A 15,238-nucleotide genomic window follows, 5' to 3' on the forward strand; every position below is an offset into this window, starting at 1 on the left:
GCACGTTAGCAGAACACGACAAGTTCTGCTTCAAAATATTTAGTTTAACATTTTTTTTCCGCATCGTCTCACTGCATAAAGACCTTGATTACCATTGCCAAAAAACGTTTTGTGCATATTTCTACAACGCCGGTATCCTCTGACAGAACGGTAGCACTTCACACCGTGGAACCAGAATGCATTGTGAGCACTTAGTTTGTGCATCTCACAAATTGTAAAACTACAAAAAAGCCCATTTAGTTCCTAGTTTAATTAAAAAAGGTAATATTTCCTATATTCATTATATGTAAAATTGATTATTTCAAGCTCTTTTTCTTTTTAATTTTAATATTTGGATCTTAGATCATAAAAATCCAAACTCCACTATCTTGCATTTATAATATTTCCTGAGCTCAATCAAAAAAAATTAGAGTGGCAGTTCCCCACAGAGCTTTTCTCGTCATGTATACCAAACTCCCTGCATTGCGCTGCAAGCCTCAGCAGAAACGTGACCATGAAGAACCTGGAAGCCACAGTAGTTCAAGATCAACTTCTAGACACACTGGACATCAAACACCTTGGATTCTGTCCCTCTCCACTCTTTCTCGAGTCTGACTTTGGACCACTGAGAAGCAGTTCTTTTTCTCTGTAGCCCAGGTATGCTTCTGATGTCTCTAGTTCAGGAGTGGCTTGATATTAGGAATGCAACGCCTGTAGTCCCTTTCTTGAAGACATCTGTGTCGGTGGTTCTTGATCCACTGACACCAGCCTGACTCCACTCCTTCTGAAGCTTCCTCAAGTCCTTTCCTACCACACTGTTCTCTGCCACTCACATTTTCATTAATATGTTCCAATACAGCACTCTGCAAACAGCCAGCCTTTTCAGCAATGACCTTCTGTGGCTTATCCTCCTGGTGGAGGGTGTCGACAATAGTCATCTGGACAACTGTCAAGTCAGCAGACTGATTATGGTTGACTGAGAAATACATGGTATTGATACTGTTTGAGAAATAATTTACTCAAATTTAAAAAACGTAAATATTCTAATAATGTGTGTTTCAGATTTCAATGATCTGTAAATTGTAATTGTAATGAAAACATAAAAAGGCTTGAAATTATCTGTAACGAATTTGGAATATATGGATGTTATATAGAAATCTTAAAAAACATTTAAAAAAAAATAAATGAAGACATGCTTGGTGTGACAGAAGAGGATCCAAGAGATAGGATGAAATGGAGGGTGATCACCCCTAAAGGGAGCAGCCAGAAGAAGAAGAAGAAGAAGGTTCTAGATGGTCACTTACCATGCTCACAGTGCAGCTACCCAACTATTTAAAATGTTAATGGTTAATAGGAAACCCCTGATTTGGCATTCTTAGTGATACCTTGGCTGGATGAAACTGTCAGTATGAAGTCGTAGTGTTAAAGCTTTCAGTGTAAATGACTGGAGCAAGTGGCTATTTTCTAAGCCTTATTTCTACTCTTTGTACCCCCTTTATATGTGCATTTTTTCCCTCTTGTTCTTTTCTGCTCACGTATTGGCATCACTGTGAAGCAGTGTTGCCAGAGCTTCCAAACACAGCAGGAAATCTCTGTCTCTTCCTCGAGCGTGCTCTCAGGGGGATTGGTGAGACATTCTCTTATTTGTACGGGTTTATCTGTGTATGTAGCCACTCGTGTATTTATGTGGGTTTCTGCATGCGTGTGTGTTATATGCGCAGAAATGTCAAAACAAATGCCAACATCTTCCACCTTTGTGTCTCCAATCAATTCATCCTGACCAGAATTCTTTTAAGACAAAAAAGGATTGGATGAAGGCAAGGAAGGGAGGAAAAAAGGAAAGGAAGGAAGAGGCAAGAGGAAGATAGAGCTGTGTGGAGGAAGAAAAAAAGGGGGGCGTATAAGGAGCGGGATTAAAATGTGGGGAAGAGATAGTAATGAGAGATGGTAGGAAAGGAGAGGAGGTGGGGGAGAAGTGAAAAGGAGGTGAAAAGTGTCACATACACACATGCATGAGATTAGAGGAGGGGAGGGGGGAGAGGTCACAGAGGTAGAGTAGCTCTGTATGTGGTGACAGGACAGTGTTGCCACACAAGTCAATAGGCCTGTCTGCACTGTCTTGTCTGCATGCATTTGTGGCAGTGGTCTCTTAGCTTTAATTGAAGTCCTGTGTCAGCACCATAGTAACATAGCCTATGGGATGTTCAGTCAATGTGGTGTGACATACTTTCATCTCTCTAACACATCAGACATCTGCGTTTTTTTTCTTTCTTTCACGGCTCATGTTTTTTTTTTTTTGTGTGTTTTCCTTCCTTCTTCTGAAAAAAAGGAAGGATGGAAGAAGATGCCCATGAAACCCTAGTGTGTTTTGCTTTTTGATTAAAATTACCCTCTTGTTCCTTTTCAAATACGCATTTAATTGCAAAGAAGTGTCCTCCCTGTTTCATTTTGTTTCCAGCTAAACTTTTAACACATGAGGGAGATGCAGATGAATGAAGTGATGTGACACCTTTCACTCTAGCACCAATCCAAATAGACAAATTATAGTTATTGATTGATCCACATCAGCTTTGTTTGAGATATTTCTCTTTTGTTTCTTTTTGACATCTAATGCTGTTCTCAAACACACACTGTAGCCCTGAGTTTAACAGAGTTGCGGACAATGGCTAAAGTTTCTGGAATTCTCAAAACACTGTCCAGGGTTCATGTGTAACAATAGACGTAGAAGTAGAAAAAGATGTTCAAATCTAAGAATGATGAGCTTGTAGTAATATAAATCTGTTTTAATTCAGGAAAGAAAATCCAAATATTGCTTAGGTCACTGTTACACAGGCCTACAGACTGGTTGGTGTCCACTTGGCAACCACTGGTATAGGAAAAAATTTGTATTCCCCAAATGATTGCAAGTGGTTGCTGGACAAAAGTGTGATATTGATTGCTAAAGCCCCAGTCATGGAAAGCTGGTGAGTCAGGGAAATATTGGCAAGTGGCTGTGATTTCTTGGTTGTTAGCAGGTTGTCACAGTCACTTATAGTTTGTATAAGACTTCTCTGCAAAAACTCTGCAACTAGTCGCTGACTGCTAATGAAACGTTTAGAGTGGGACGTGCAGATGGGGTGACCACAGCAATTTTCTGGTGACATATACAATCACAAAAAGCTTTTGGTGCTGCACCTTTTTTGTGTCTGATTTTACCCAGCAACCGCTCACCAACCCCTCAAGGAATACACATTTTTCCTTAGTGACCAGAGGTTGCCAGGGGGTTTCCAGCCTGTCTGACTAGCTTTCTACTTCTGCTGAGAGGATTATGGGAATTAAACCAGTGTGGAGGTTACAGAGCTGCACTTTTGTGCAGTCCCTGAACAAGCCAGCAGTGCATTGCCTCTACACAATGACGCTATGCATAGGTTGAATACTAACTGGCTGAACATCTCGCTTGAACTGGAATGCTAACTACTACAGCAGAAAGAGAAAGAAGCACAAAAGACAACAAAGACTGTAGTTTTAATTTTAAGTCTGAAAAGTGAAGCCACTTTTTTTAAGCATTTTAAACCGCTATCCTTTGTAATGACCATAGAAGCCCTATCGAAGCCTTGCTGTACAAACTAAACATTTTCCTGACTGGTGACTTTATGGGCTTTTTATGATGCCAGCACAACGACCCAGGAAACAGATCAACACTGCAATCCAAATGAAGGAAAGAAGAGAAGAAACATGCAAATTTCCTCTTTGCCTGCCTTGCCTGCATTCACCTGTTTTTTTTACCCTGTTTTTTTGCATGTATGTTCAAAATCTTTGTTCAGCTAACCAAAAGGTACAAGTACTCGATATGTTACGTTGTTTTGAGTCATGCCTTCTCACTCTGCCTTGTTTCTTGTTTGTCAAGAGTGCGTTTTCAGAACACAGGGGATTAAACATTGATAGATTTCCTTCAGTGGGACACTTTCCTGTTGATGGAACTCATAAAATACACACAAGGACACAAATAAAGAAGAAACAGGTAAAAGGATTTCTCCTGCTTGTAGACAATAAAGAAGCAGTTGGTCACATGTGATGTGTATTCATGTGTGCATCAAACTGGTCTATTTGTCAGGAGAAACTCTGGGGAGATCTTTTCTGAAAAAGACAAAACAAAAAAAAGAGAAGAAAGAAAGAGTTTTTTTATGTAACATTTATTCATAGCATCCGCAGTTCATATAACATTTATACAACAGTGAAGAAGCCTAAAACATAAACTGGAATAAGAAAGAGAAGAAGAACGGGCACTGGCTTTCCTTCCATCATAACACCCTTCCATCTTATCTCCTGCTTTCCCTTCACTTTCTCTTCAGCATTTTCTTTGCTCTCCTTTTCCTTTCTTCCTCCCTCGTCACCCTCCCTGCCATCCATCTCTCAGCTTCTCTTTCACTGTCTGACTCCCCCTCTCTTTTTCCTGCTCACCACACACACAGACACACACGAAGGCATGCTGACACTTAAACTAAATGCAATCACACACACCCTATTCCCTTACTCCCTCCTCTCACCACCCACACAGAATCGAGGACACACACAGGCCACAAAATACCATAGACACACTTTAGCTCACACACACTCGCTCACACACAGAGGATCCCCCACACAGAGTACTTTCAGCACTTTCTTCTTTACCATACTCAGCAAGATCAGATGTCAAGTCAACTGACAACACACACAGAGGCTGTATTTTTCTTTTCACCACGCTCTGTTTCCTCTTTCCTCTTATAGAATATATGCATTTTTAAAGCTTCCTTACACACAGACACGCACACACAATTCTGATAGCTATTTAGAGGAGTCAAAGAGTAGATGGGGCAAAGAGGCGAGAATTTAGTATAAAGAATATATATATATATATATATATATATATATATATATATATATATATATATATATATATATATATATATATTCATTGCCAAGATATAAAAGGGAAAAGAGATGGAGAACATAAACACACCATTCAGTATTCAAAAATAAAGACATGATAGCCTAACCTTTAGCTTCGCATGTAAGCAAAGAGTAGCTATTAGAGCACGCTTGCAAGACAAAAATTGACTCTGTATTCAACACACACACACTGAAAGAGACACAGAGAGAGTGAAACATGAATAAATGATTTTCATGCACTTACAAAACCACCACGAGCCGAGACGCTCTCACACATATGCGCTCAATGTGTGTTTGCATATTGGCAGCAAACGCAGTATACAATACACGCACACATGCGCATACAATTAAATTACATGCATATTTTCCTGCAGGCAGCATATATTGACACAGACCTGGACACGCATGCAGAAACACATGCTTTCTCCATGCCTTATGAGAAGTGTTTTGACGCTTTGCGCATGCACAAGGAAAGTGCAAAGACAGTATCTGTATGTTCAAGGAAGCTCTAATATTCCTCCACGCAGACCAGTGGTAATGCTTTGAAATTGTCAACCATTTGTATGCATAATTAAATACTTGATTGTAATCAGATTTGGGATTGTGTAAGAATAGTCATGTGTTTTTCTTGTGCAGGTGTCCATGCAGGTAGCATGGATTTTTGTCATGGATGTTCACAGAAATGTTCTAGTTTGTTATTGCCATTGCAATACAATTCAAGCTTGAAGACCCAAACTCAAACTATCTGCAGTTTACAAAACAAGTCTAACCTTTATACCTGCCACTGCTTTCCTATGCACTGAGAGGTTATTATTAGTGATTAGTACCATTTAGATGGTGCGTTTTTAAAAAAATCTTTCCATTGTTTGTTTATAAATTTGTTCCCAACATCTCAGCTTTCATGATTAGAGTGCAATCAGTAACACAGAAAATATACGACTTTATTCTAAGCAATGAGAAATGCTAGTTAGCTTCTATTCACATTGCTGCTCTTATCCAGCAGTTAAGTGCCTTGCTCAGGGGCAGAGTGACAGTAGCTGGCGAGGGAATGGAGAGTGGTTTTCATTCGTTCGTTCAGCAGCCTTCCAGTGAAAACCACATAGCTTTCACCTTTAGGCAACCGCTGCCCCTGATATATATTTAAGTGCAGGCTGCCTTTAGCTAAACACACACACACACATATACACTCACACTCACAGGGCAACACGGCCACACACCATGTGTACAAGCCAGATTTGGCTTCGTCCTCATGCCTGCCATACGGTTGATTCCTCCCCACTGTGCACACGCTGCAGGCCAAACACACAGCACTTGCGTGTGGTGTGTGTGTGTGTGTGTGTGTGTGTGTGTGTGTGTGTGTGTGGTAGCAGAGACTGAGAAAAGAAAAGGGAAGCAAATCAAACTAGGAGAGAGAGAGCAGGCATATATTTTACCAGGAAGAACTATTTCAGGGGGAAAAAAATTACCTGCCTTGCACACATGACTTGTTAACATCATGTTTTTTTGTGCAGTAAAATCATCTGTGTGCTCTGTACTAGATTTTACAGGTCACATGTGTGTTATGACCTTGATGTCTTATATATTTTGAGTACTACATTAATTTTTAATAAGCATGTAATGTGATGCCTGTAATGCAGAAAACAAGGTGGCTAAATTTAAAAGCACGCCTTTTTCCTCACAAATTATGCCTCCGAGTCACAATTTGTTACTACTTTTCAAATCCTTGGAGAGGCTAAAGAAAAAGATGTGCCCAGAAGGGCACCTTTCTGTTCACCTCTAGAGGTGAGCAGAAAGGAACCAACTGCCTCACCAGCAACTCATTTTGAATGCCGGGAGGCATCTCATCAACCCATATCAATGCCTGTGTGGTCAGTTTACTTTCCCTCTGCATAAAGCAGCGTTTGATTACCAGGCTAAGCAGAGGATTGTAATAAAATGGTAGCATTTGGAAGCTGCAGGATTTCATACATACAGAGATAACATTTTTAGTGAAACAAATCCAGGAGTGGAAAACAGGATGTCCAGGAGTGGACAGGTTTGAAAATTCAGCTGGAAATTAGTGACGTGAATGCACATTGTTTCCACATCTAAGCAGCATTTTCAGACTTAAATCATACTGGCATAAATGTCACGTAGAGGAACCGCTGATGCTCCTTTACATGAAACGAGGCTGACTGTGCATAGGTGAACCACATAGGCAGACAAGCAGCTGGTGTAGTGTAAACAGCACCCAGTGCACATCCACCATGAACCCTGCTGCCAACATCTGTGTCCATTATGGACTATGTCAGCAACTTAAGCCAGCATAGTGCAAACTGAGACTAAACAGAATAACCAGGTTGTGTCTGCACCACAGGTGGGCCGCAAAAGACCATATTTAAGAGTTCTAATGCCATTTAACCATTTCATTATTGGAAAAATTACACATTCACACGTAAACAGCACCTCGTCTGTTTTTCTGCCTCACTGTGGACACGACCTCCCAATGTATTTCAATGGGAAGAAGGATTTGTGTCTACATTGTCTATGTTTTTGAGGCTTCTCTAAGGGGGGCACATTACAGCTTTGAAGAACGTGACACTGTATCCAAAACCTCTGGTCTTAGTTCTGGTGCCTACACCTAACCGAACAGCAAGAAAAAGCACAACTCACATGTAAAAGCCCTTCCAAATAAAATCCAAAACTCACTGTGTTTCAAACTGTATTGTGAGTAATAATGTGTAAAAAATCTTCACACGCATGGATACAAACTGGAGGATAAAAGTTGGTGTCCATGTAAGCAAGAAAAGGGGGGGGGGAGGAAAACAAAACAATGGATTCAATTTTGTGACTGTTTCACATAATGCAGGAATGTGTTGTGAGCAAAGACCTTGACAAGTCAGTATAAACCTTTATGAACACTTAACGTTCCACCGAGACATTTGAATGATAGCCTAATACAATAAACAGGGACATACAATAAAGCATTATTTAAAATGTACGTGGGCAAGGGCTGAAAAGCTCGAGAAAGCAAAATCAAGATGCAAACTGCAGAGGAGAATGTGAGGAAAGAAAGAATGAGGGTGGATAGACAGCAGTCTCTGTGAACCTGCATAGACAAGCTCAGTCAAGCTGCTTTGGTGAGAGAGGGAGAGAAAGCAAGGGTGTTTTGACAGCTCGGAGCCATCACAGCAGCAGAAGGCAGTCTATGCGTGTGTGTGTGGTTGTGTATGTGTGTGTTTTAGTCTCTGTGGGTGCAGGTGGTTGCGTATCTGTGCACGTACTGTACTGGTGTGTCGGTGTATGTGTATGCGTACATGCACACGAAAGACTAAAGGCAGAGACAGACAGTGACGTTTCTTCTGATTCAGAGACAAAGAGGGGGAAAAGGAAAGTGTAGCACAGAGGCTGGATGAAGGACAAATACATTTTTTTTAAAAGATCTGGGGCTGTGTCTGTGTGTGGTGTGTATCATATTGAGTATACATATTGATATGTGTCAGGAAGCCTGCAAGCAGACCAAACCCTCTCATTAGAGGGTTGTTGATGAGCAGACTCTTGCTTCACCATTTTCTCACCTTTTTGACATTATTTCCTCTCCCTTCCATCTCCGTAGACGCAGACAGAGCAAGCATAAACTCTTTGTGAGCCTAGACCTACTTCACCTTCACACACCTCCACACAGTCACACTGGGATCTGGCCTGAACAAAAAACACTCTTCAGCAGCTGCCACTAAACGACTCAGGAGCGGCTGGAGGTGAGATGTTTTGCTCAAGGGCACCTTGTCTTGAAGTGAATGCCTTTTTCTTCTTCTTCTTGTGTTTGAAAACGGGAACCGCTGTTAAGCACCGGTGGCCCTACAGTTGCAAACCTGTGCTTTTTGCTACGATTGCAGTCGCAGTCGACTGTATTTGCATTTGCTTATTTGTATCATGATTAACTGTTTTGTCAGAGCATCAGGGTATTGTGAAAAAAAAAATACATTAAATCTGCAATGACTAATTTTGATGGCTACAACAGCAGATATGACATAAGCAACTAATGTGTATAAAGTATGTTAGCTGCTGTGGCTGCGTTTTGTTCTATTCTCTCTTAAGACGATCCCACACTGCTTCAATAATGTTGAGGTACAAGCTCTGAAGTGGCCAATCCATGACCGGTAGTGTTTCACTGTGCGTTTTTATTTTGCCAGGGAGTTGCCAGCTGTAGCCAATCAGATGCTTTCCAGATGGTGGTTCAAAAGTTGACAGTACCTTTTTGCATTCATAGTTCTGTCATTTCTAATGAGGCTTCACTGAACAGTGGATGGATCAACTGAAGGGCAAGACCTCAGGTTATGTGTCAGGTCAATGCTGGATTTTATTTCCTACATAACTTTCATATGATACTGTTAATCTACTGTGGATAGTTTTTCAGGCCTGCCACTTTTTCTTTTGTCCTCCATTTGTTCGCCTTGCTCAAATTTTAAGGACACACGCCACACCATGCTGAGATGTGCCATGTTGGTGCAAAAATACTATTTTATGCTTGTCAAATGGTTTCAAACTTATTCACAGAACTGTGTTAAGTAGCTTAACAATCAAAATCATTCCTCTGAATATAGTCAGGTACAAGGACTAGACCGAAAATGAGTGAATACACTTTGAAAGATTTTCAGAATGCCTGGAGAACTATTCTTCAATACCACCTTAAAAATGAAAAGAAAGTCTGGCTCCATGGAATCAAAATATAAAGACATAAAGGGTGACTTTTGTACAGTACTTATCAGTTAAACTGCAAAGCAAGCCCTTATAAGGTCATTAATACTTAATGCTAAATAAGATGAAATGGCACTCCTATGCTCACACGCCTAAAAAATACATAAATGAAAGCCTTAAAATATAATTAAACACTGCTGTCAAAAAAGAGGCCACAAATATAATTAATCACATTTTTTGTTAAAAATATTTATTACAGTAGCTTTACAGTTAGGGTTAGCTGTGATATGATCTAAGCTACTATTGCATATCTGCAACATACAAAACATACAGTGCTACGTATGGTGTTTGAAGAAGAGTCCAACAATTTTGAGGGAATAAAAACAGGCAAAAAGATTTATCAACAGTTTGCCTCATACAGTCTCATTGTTTCTCCTTCCTGTTTGCCAGACAACCAATGCACATGAGTAAACAGGGAGAGTGAATGTTTGCTGCTTGTCAAGCACGCACACGCACGTGCGCTCGTGTGTGTGTGCGTGTGTGTGTGTGTGTGTCAGAGAGAGAAGATGGTTGTCCTTTTAAGAGGGCCAAACGATGGAAGGATTCGGGGTTTTTGTGTGTGTGTGTGTGTGTGTGTATTAACAATGTACCCTCATGTCCCCTGTGTCAAAGCCTGGCTAAATCAAGTGAATCATGCTGTGTGTGTGTGTGTGTGTGTGTGTGTGTGTGTGTGTGTGTGTGTGTCAGGCCAGATCAATATGAACTAATCAATAGGAGAAGACAGCTAGAAGGACCTTGGGGACTGCAGATACGCACCTGGTGCACACACACATGCACGCACAGTCTCCTCTTTGTATTCCACGCTCAGTTTCTCTATTTATCTTCTCGCTCCCCTTCCCATATCTCTTTCTCACTCTTACATTAGTCTCTTTTTAGAATATCTATTTTCTCTTTCGCGTAGTTCGAGCTCTAATCATGTATACACCTGTATGTCGCTGCCTAATTTACTCTTTGTCCGGTAACAAACCTGGTAAGGCGGGTTTCTTTAAGTTTGATCATATCAGTTGAACCATATCAATTCATATGTTTCAACTGAGATTTCAAAATATATATATTATAAATCTGCCATCACTCACCTGCTGCCATGCATCTCAATCCATGCTTTATTGCAACGAGCTGCAATTATTCTGATCAAAATGTTTGTAATAAATTGCTATTATTTGGGGAAGAATTACACCCTTTGTCAGAGTGTCAGAATATTCATTTCCTCTGACGGTGTAACAGGGCAGCCCTTAGTGGCTGGAAACACAGTGAGACAGACCAAGGCAAGTGTAGTGGAACAAAGTATTTATTTGCTATATGGCTCTCCTTAAAACCATCAACTTGTCGAGCTTCTTCACAGCACAAAAATCCATCCTCTAATGACAACTGGCAGCCTTAAATATGTTCAGCTGTCACAGACTAAACCATTATTCCACTCTCAGGTAAATTCTTAAATCCCAACCTTCCACCACAGTATACAATATATCAATAAGAATAAATAAATACATAAATACATTTCACATTTACATATTAATAAATATTTCACACTTAATGTTACACCAAACCCAATATTATAAAAACCCAGAAACCCAAGCACAACAAGATTCACCACACTCTCTTTACCAATGGACTCTCCCGGAACCTTTAAATGGTGTCTGGACCCCCAGGGAAACATTTGCCCAAACACCTTGAAGAGGACACAGGCAAGAAAGGCGAGTAATCATTAACTTACAAACACTTATTTGCACCACTTTTATCCCTAGATTTCACACACACATTTGCATTAGTTTTCCTTATTGGTAAACCTTAATCACAATCTCAATCACCATTCTTCTCTCCTGACAGACAACCACCACATTCCTTGATGAGGAGCAGCTGTGCAGGATCTGAAACAAGGCTACCAACTGATTTTAAAATTCCCAATAAATAGTCAATAAATATTTAAACTTCTTGTGTGCAAATCCATGCTTAAAGTGCAATGCTCATAAATTGCTTGATAAGGTGCTTTTAATAAAGTGAAAGGTGTGCTCTAAAGTGCTATACATATAATATAATATAAATGCAGTAAGGGAGTCCTCTTCCTTACAGACGGGTTTTAGGTTTTGTCCAGCCTGGTCTTGAATTTTGGTATCTATGGTACCAGTATTGATTTAAATTCTCAACACTGACCACATGTGGTACTTTTCTGAAAAAAGAAATAAGAGAAACTATCCATCTTCTTCTGCTTAGCCAACTCAGGGTCACAATTTGAGACTATACCAGCTGTCATATGGCAAGAGGAGGGGTATATCCTGGAGAGGTTGCCAATCTATGGCAACCATTCGTGCTCACATTCACACCTACGGCCAATTTAGAATCACCAATTAACCTAATATTGCATGCATGTCTTTGGACTGTGGGTGCATGCACGCAAACTCCGAACAGAAACGCCCCAGCTAGTTCATGGAGTCAAACCCTGTGAGGCGATGGTGCTAACCACCAAAGAAAAACTAATATAAATATTATTATGCAAATAGAAATATATTCCATTTAAATAGACATTACTCAAACGTATTGTCAGAACTATTAAAAAATGGATGTCTTGAAAAACTTGGAAAAGAGTGACGTTCATTCAGCTGTTTTTCAAAATAAAACATTCCAAGGACATAAATTATTTAAATAGCATTTTGTAATATTTAAAGCCTTACAGCTTTTCTTTTTTTTTCCCCACACAAAAAACCCAAAGGTCTAGCAATAAGGCTGGACAAGTGCAAACAGTCGGAAAGTTTTCCAGTGTGAATCTCTTTTCCTCCCATAGGACTTCTTACAGATCCACACGCGCACGCCTACATATAGAAACCAATCAAAACCCCCATATTTCTTATAAAGTGTGAATCAAGCGTTTACCAAATCCTCAGTTGACAGGCTGCTTATCAGCAGGGACATTACAGCTCTGGTGGACTCACTCTGGTGAGTCTGAGGCACTTTGAGTTAAATTCGCTCAGCATGCAAATTGGGAAACTATAATTCATTTACAGGGAGATAAGAGCACTCCTCTGTCTCAATAATGCCTTTATATACTGAATATTAAATAACAGTTTGATGGAGATTTTCTTATGGTTTAAATGTCCACTTCCAGGGTTAATTGAAATGAACAGGGATAGACCAGTACTCTGAACCAGTTTACACCTTCGCAGGCTAATTTTTAAGAATTCCCTTGTGATTGGATCACTTCAGGGTCCCTTTTGCTTTTGATCATCCTGGTCTTTTTCTGTATCTTACTATTCACTATCCCCGCCTTTTTGTTTAACAACAGCATTCACTTGAGCTTTCCCCTCTGTGCACAACCAGATAACCCATGGTAAGAGCTTCCTGAAGGCTTGGCTTACCTTAGTCTTCACGTGCACCTATAAATGTGTTATAAGGCTGTGATGGCTTTGGAGGAACAACAGTGTCAACAGTGTCACAGAGTTCTTGCAAAGCTTGAAGAGTTTGGAATTGCTTTTCTTAGTGTGCATCATGCTCCCAAAGATGCAAACACGATTGCTGTGAAGGTGGGGAGTGGGAGCACAGTCCGGTCACTGTGGGTGTTCAGCTCCAGAGTAGCAAAACATACCCAGATTTTAGCATTCAGTCTGGGTTCAATAAACTGCTGTATTATTATCTCTCCTAACCCATCTGTTACTGGCTTTATTCCCGAAATAAACATGGATTTATCAGTCAGTCGCACTGTTTCTTTCCCCAAGTCAGTTGCTGTGAAATGCTGGTCTGAGCCCACCCCAAGCATTTGTCTTGTGTCCTCTTCAGAAAAGCGGTTTAGAGACTGCTGCTCATCCTCTGAGACCGCTGCTAGACGGGCTTCTTTTTGACAGGACTTTTGCACATAGCTTGCATTCTTTATTTAGTGGATTCTGTATATTTGATGCAGCTGTTTTTCTATCTCTCAGCGAACAAGGTTTGATGTATTGATCTTCCGAAGATGTGACTTGTGTGTGTATGTGTGTGTGCCTAATCATATAGTGGAACCAGTTTGTGTAAAGGGTTTTAGAGCGTCCTAACCTTGCCCTTTAGAAACCTTCAGTGTAGGTGAGCCAGCACCTCTTAAAACAAATACGCTTAATTCCCTTCTCAGTGAGAGCTAGTCAATCCCAACATTGCTGACTTCACTTTCACAAGAGCATTAACAGTCCATGCATACACCTGAGTCCAGCCCATATCACAGTGTGCTGCATTAAAGGGCTACTGCATGTATTTTGTATTTTTTTAAACTTCCTTTATAGAAGGAAAGCTCGTGATTACTATTCTAATACCAGTCACCTCTGACTGGAGTTGTAGGTTTTTATCAAGACCACTAATGCCAAAGAAAGCTGGTCTCCACACCTCTGATGTTAAAGTCTGAGGAGATTTGTTGTGTTTTTATTTTTCAGCCTTGAATTTTCGTAGCTATTGCATCAATATAGATTTTTGGATCTCAACATGTTTGCGCTCTCTGGTGAAAAACTGCCCATACTCCAAGAAATTTGCCTGAATCTTTTTTTTTCTCTCTTTCTTTTTCATAGCTATTGCACCTCTGCAGTTAGAACTGGCTTTTAAAACATAACGCATAACTTTTAGGGACATTTAAAGTGTCTAATATATGCATTTTAAGGTTAAAGCTCACCATTTTCTGCCATGCCGTTTCTACATTGTTAAATACATGTTTCACTGTCTGCAGTAATGCAGGTATCTGTGATGGCATCACTTTCAGCATCTTCCTCCTGCCCTCTGTTGCCCTCTAAAGACTCCCACCCCCCAAAAAACATCTCTGAAAAGTCATTTTAATGGAGGGAAATCTGCTCCATTGCGCAGTGCTCCCTGTCAAACACGTGTTCAACCCCATCGACTGCTGCTGCAGTTCTCTGTCTCCCTTTCTGCCCGCTTCCCGCGTTTGAGAAAAGCATGACAAATTTTTTTAACAAAATAAAGAGAAAGAAAAAGTTTTCACTTTATTGATGCTTGAATGACAAGTTCAACTGACAGGAAGGTACGGAGAGCTGGCAGAGAGGAACACACACACAAAGCGAGTGTCTACGCACATGCATTATGCACGCGGGCCTTCAATCATACGTATGCGGGAAGACAAGCACACACAAGCACACCACACCACCCACGCTCCCAACACACTGTCTCACCTGACAAATTAGAATGAGTGCGAGCCTGTTGGTTTTTGACTTTGCAGGTATCTGTCACATTTCTGTCAGAGCTTCACGTGGTTTCACATCAAGACAAAGAAAGGCTCTCTCTCGCTCTCTCCCTCTTTCTCTTCCTCTCTCCGTCCTTCGCCTCCTTCCTGCCGTTCTCCGTGTGGAGCAGAAATAGGGAGCAGAAGTCAGCATCACATGCTGCATAATTCTCAGTCTTCCGATTGTAATTGCCAAGGCTTTCATAAAACATTCAGCGACGACGTCCATGTTTTGATTTTGAATAAAGCAACATCTTATGTTTAAAATGAAAGATTTAGTGTGTTGTTTTCCTTATCCAATCTGTCGGAAAACAGCACAGAATGGCTTGTCTGGCAAATGTAACGACGCTGATCATTTTCTTAACATAGCTCTTGCTTAAATATCTTTATAAAAACTCTATACTATATAGCCATAATGGTGATGACGGACTG

The 15,238-nt window shown here is 40.5% G+C and overlaps 1 protein-coding gene across 7 annotated transcripts in view; it reads left to right on the forward strand.

Annotated features, from left to right (window-relative positions):
* Nucleotides 1–15,238, forward strand: part of wnt5b (wingless-type MMTV integration site family, member 5b) — an 86,439-nt gene that overhangs the window by 26,470 nt on the left and 44,731 nt on the right. For 4 of the 7 annotated variants that reach the window (XM_085252724.1, XM_085252723.1, XM_085252720.1 and 1 more), the window contains exon 2: nucleotides 8,483–8,624. The exons of the other annotated variants lie outside the window; for them this stretch is intronic. The gene's annotated coding sequence lies outside the window, so the exon portion shown is untranslated. The remainder of the gene's footprint in view (nucleotides 1–8,482; nucleotides 8,625–15,238) is intronic. 7 annotated transcript variants of the gene reach the window in all.

Source organism: Mchenga conophoros, linkage group LG17, assembly GCF_057382185.1.
Source record: "Mchenga conophoros isolate Kocher_MC1m ecotype Shallow Benthic linkage group LG17, M_conophoros_male_GT1.1, whole genome shotgun sequence".
NCBI lineage: Eukaryota > Metazoa > Chordata > Actinopteri > Cichliformes > Cichlidae > Mchenga > Mchenga conophoros.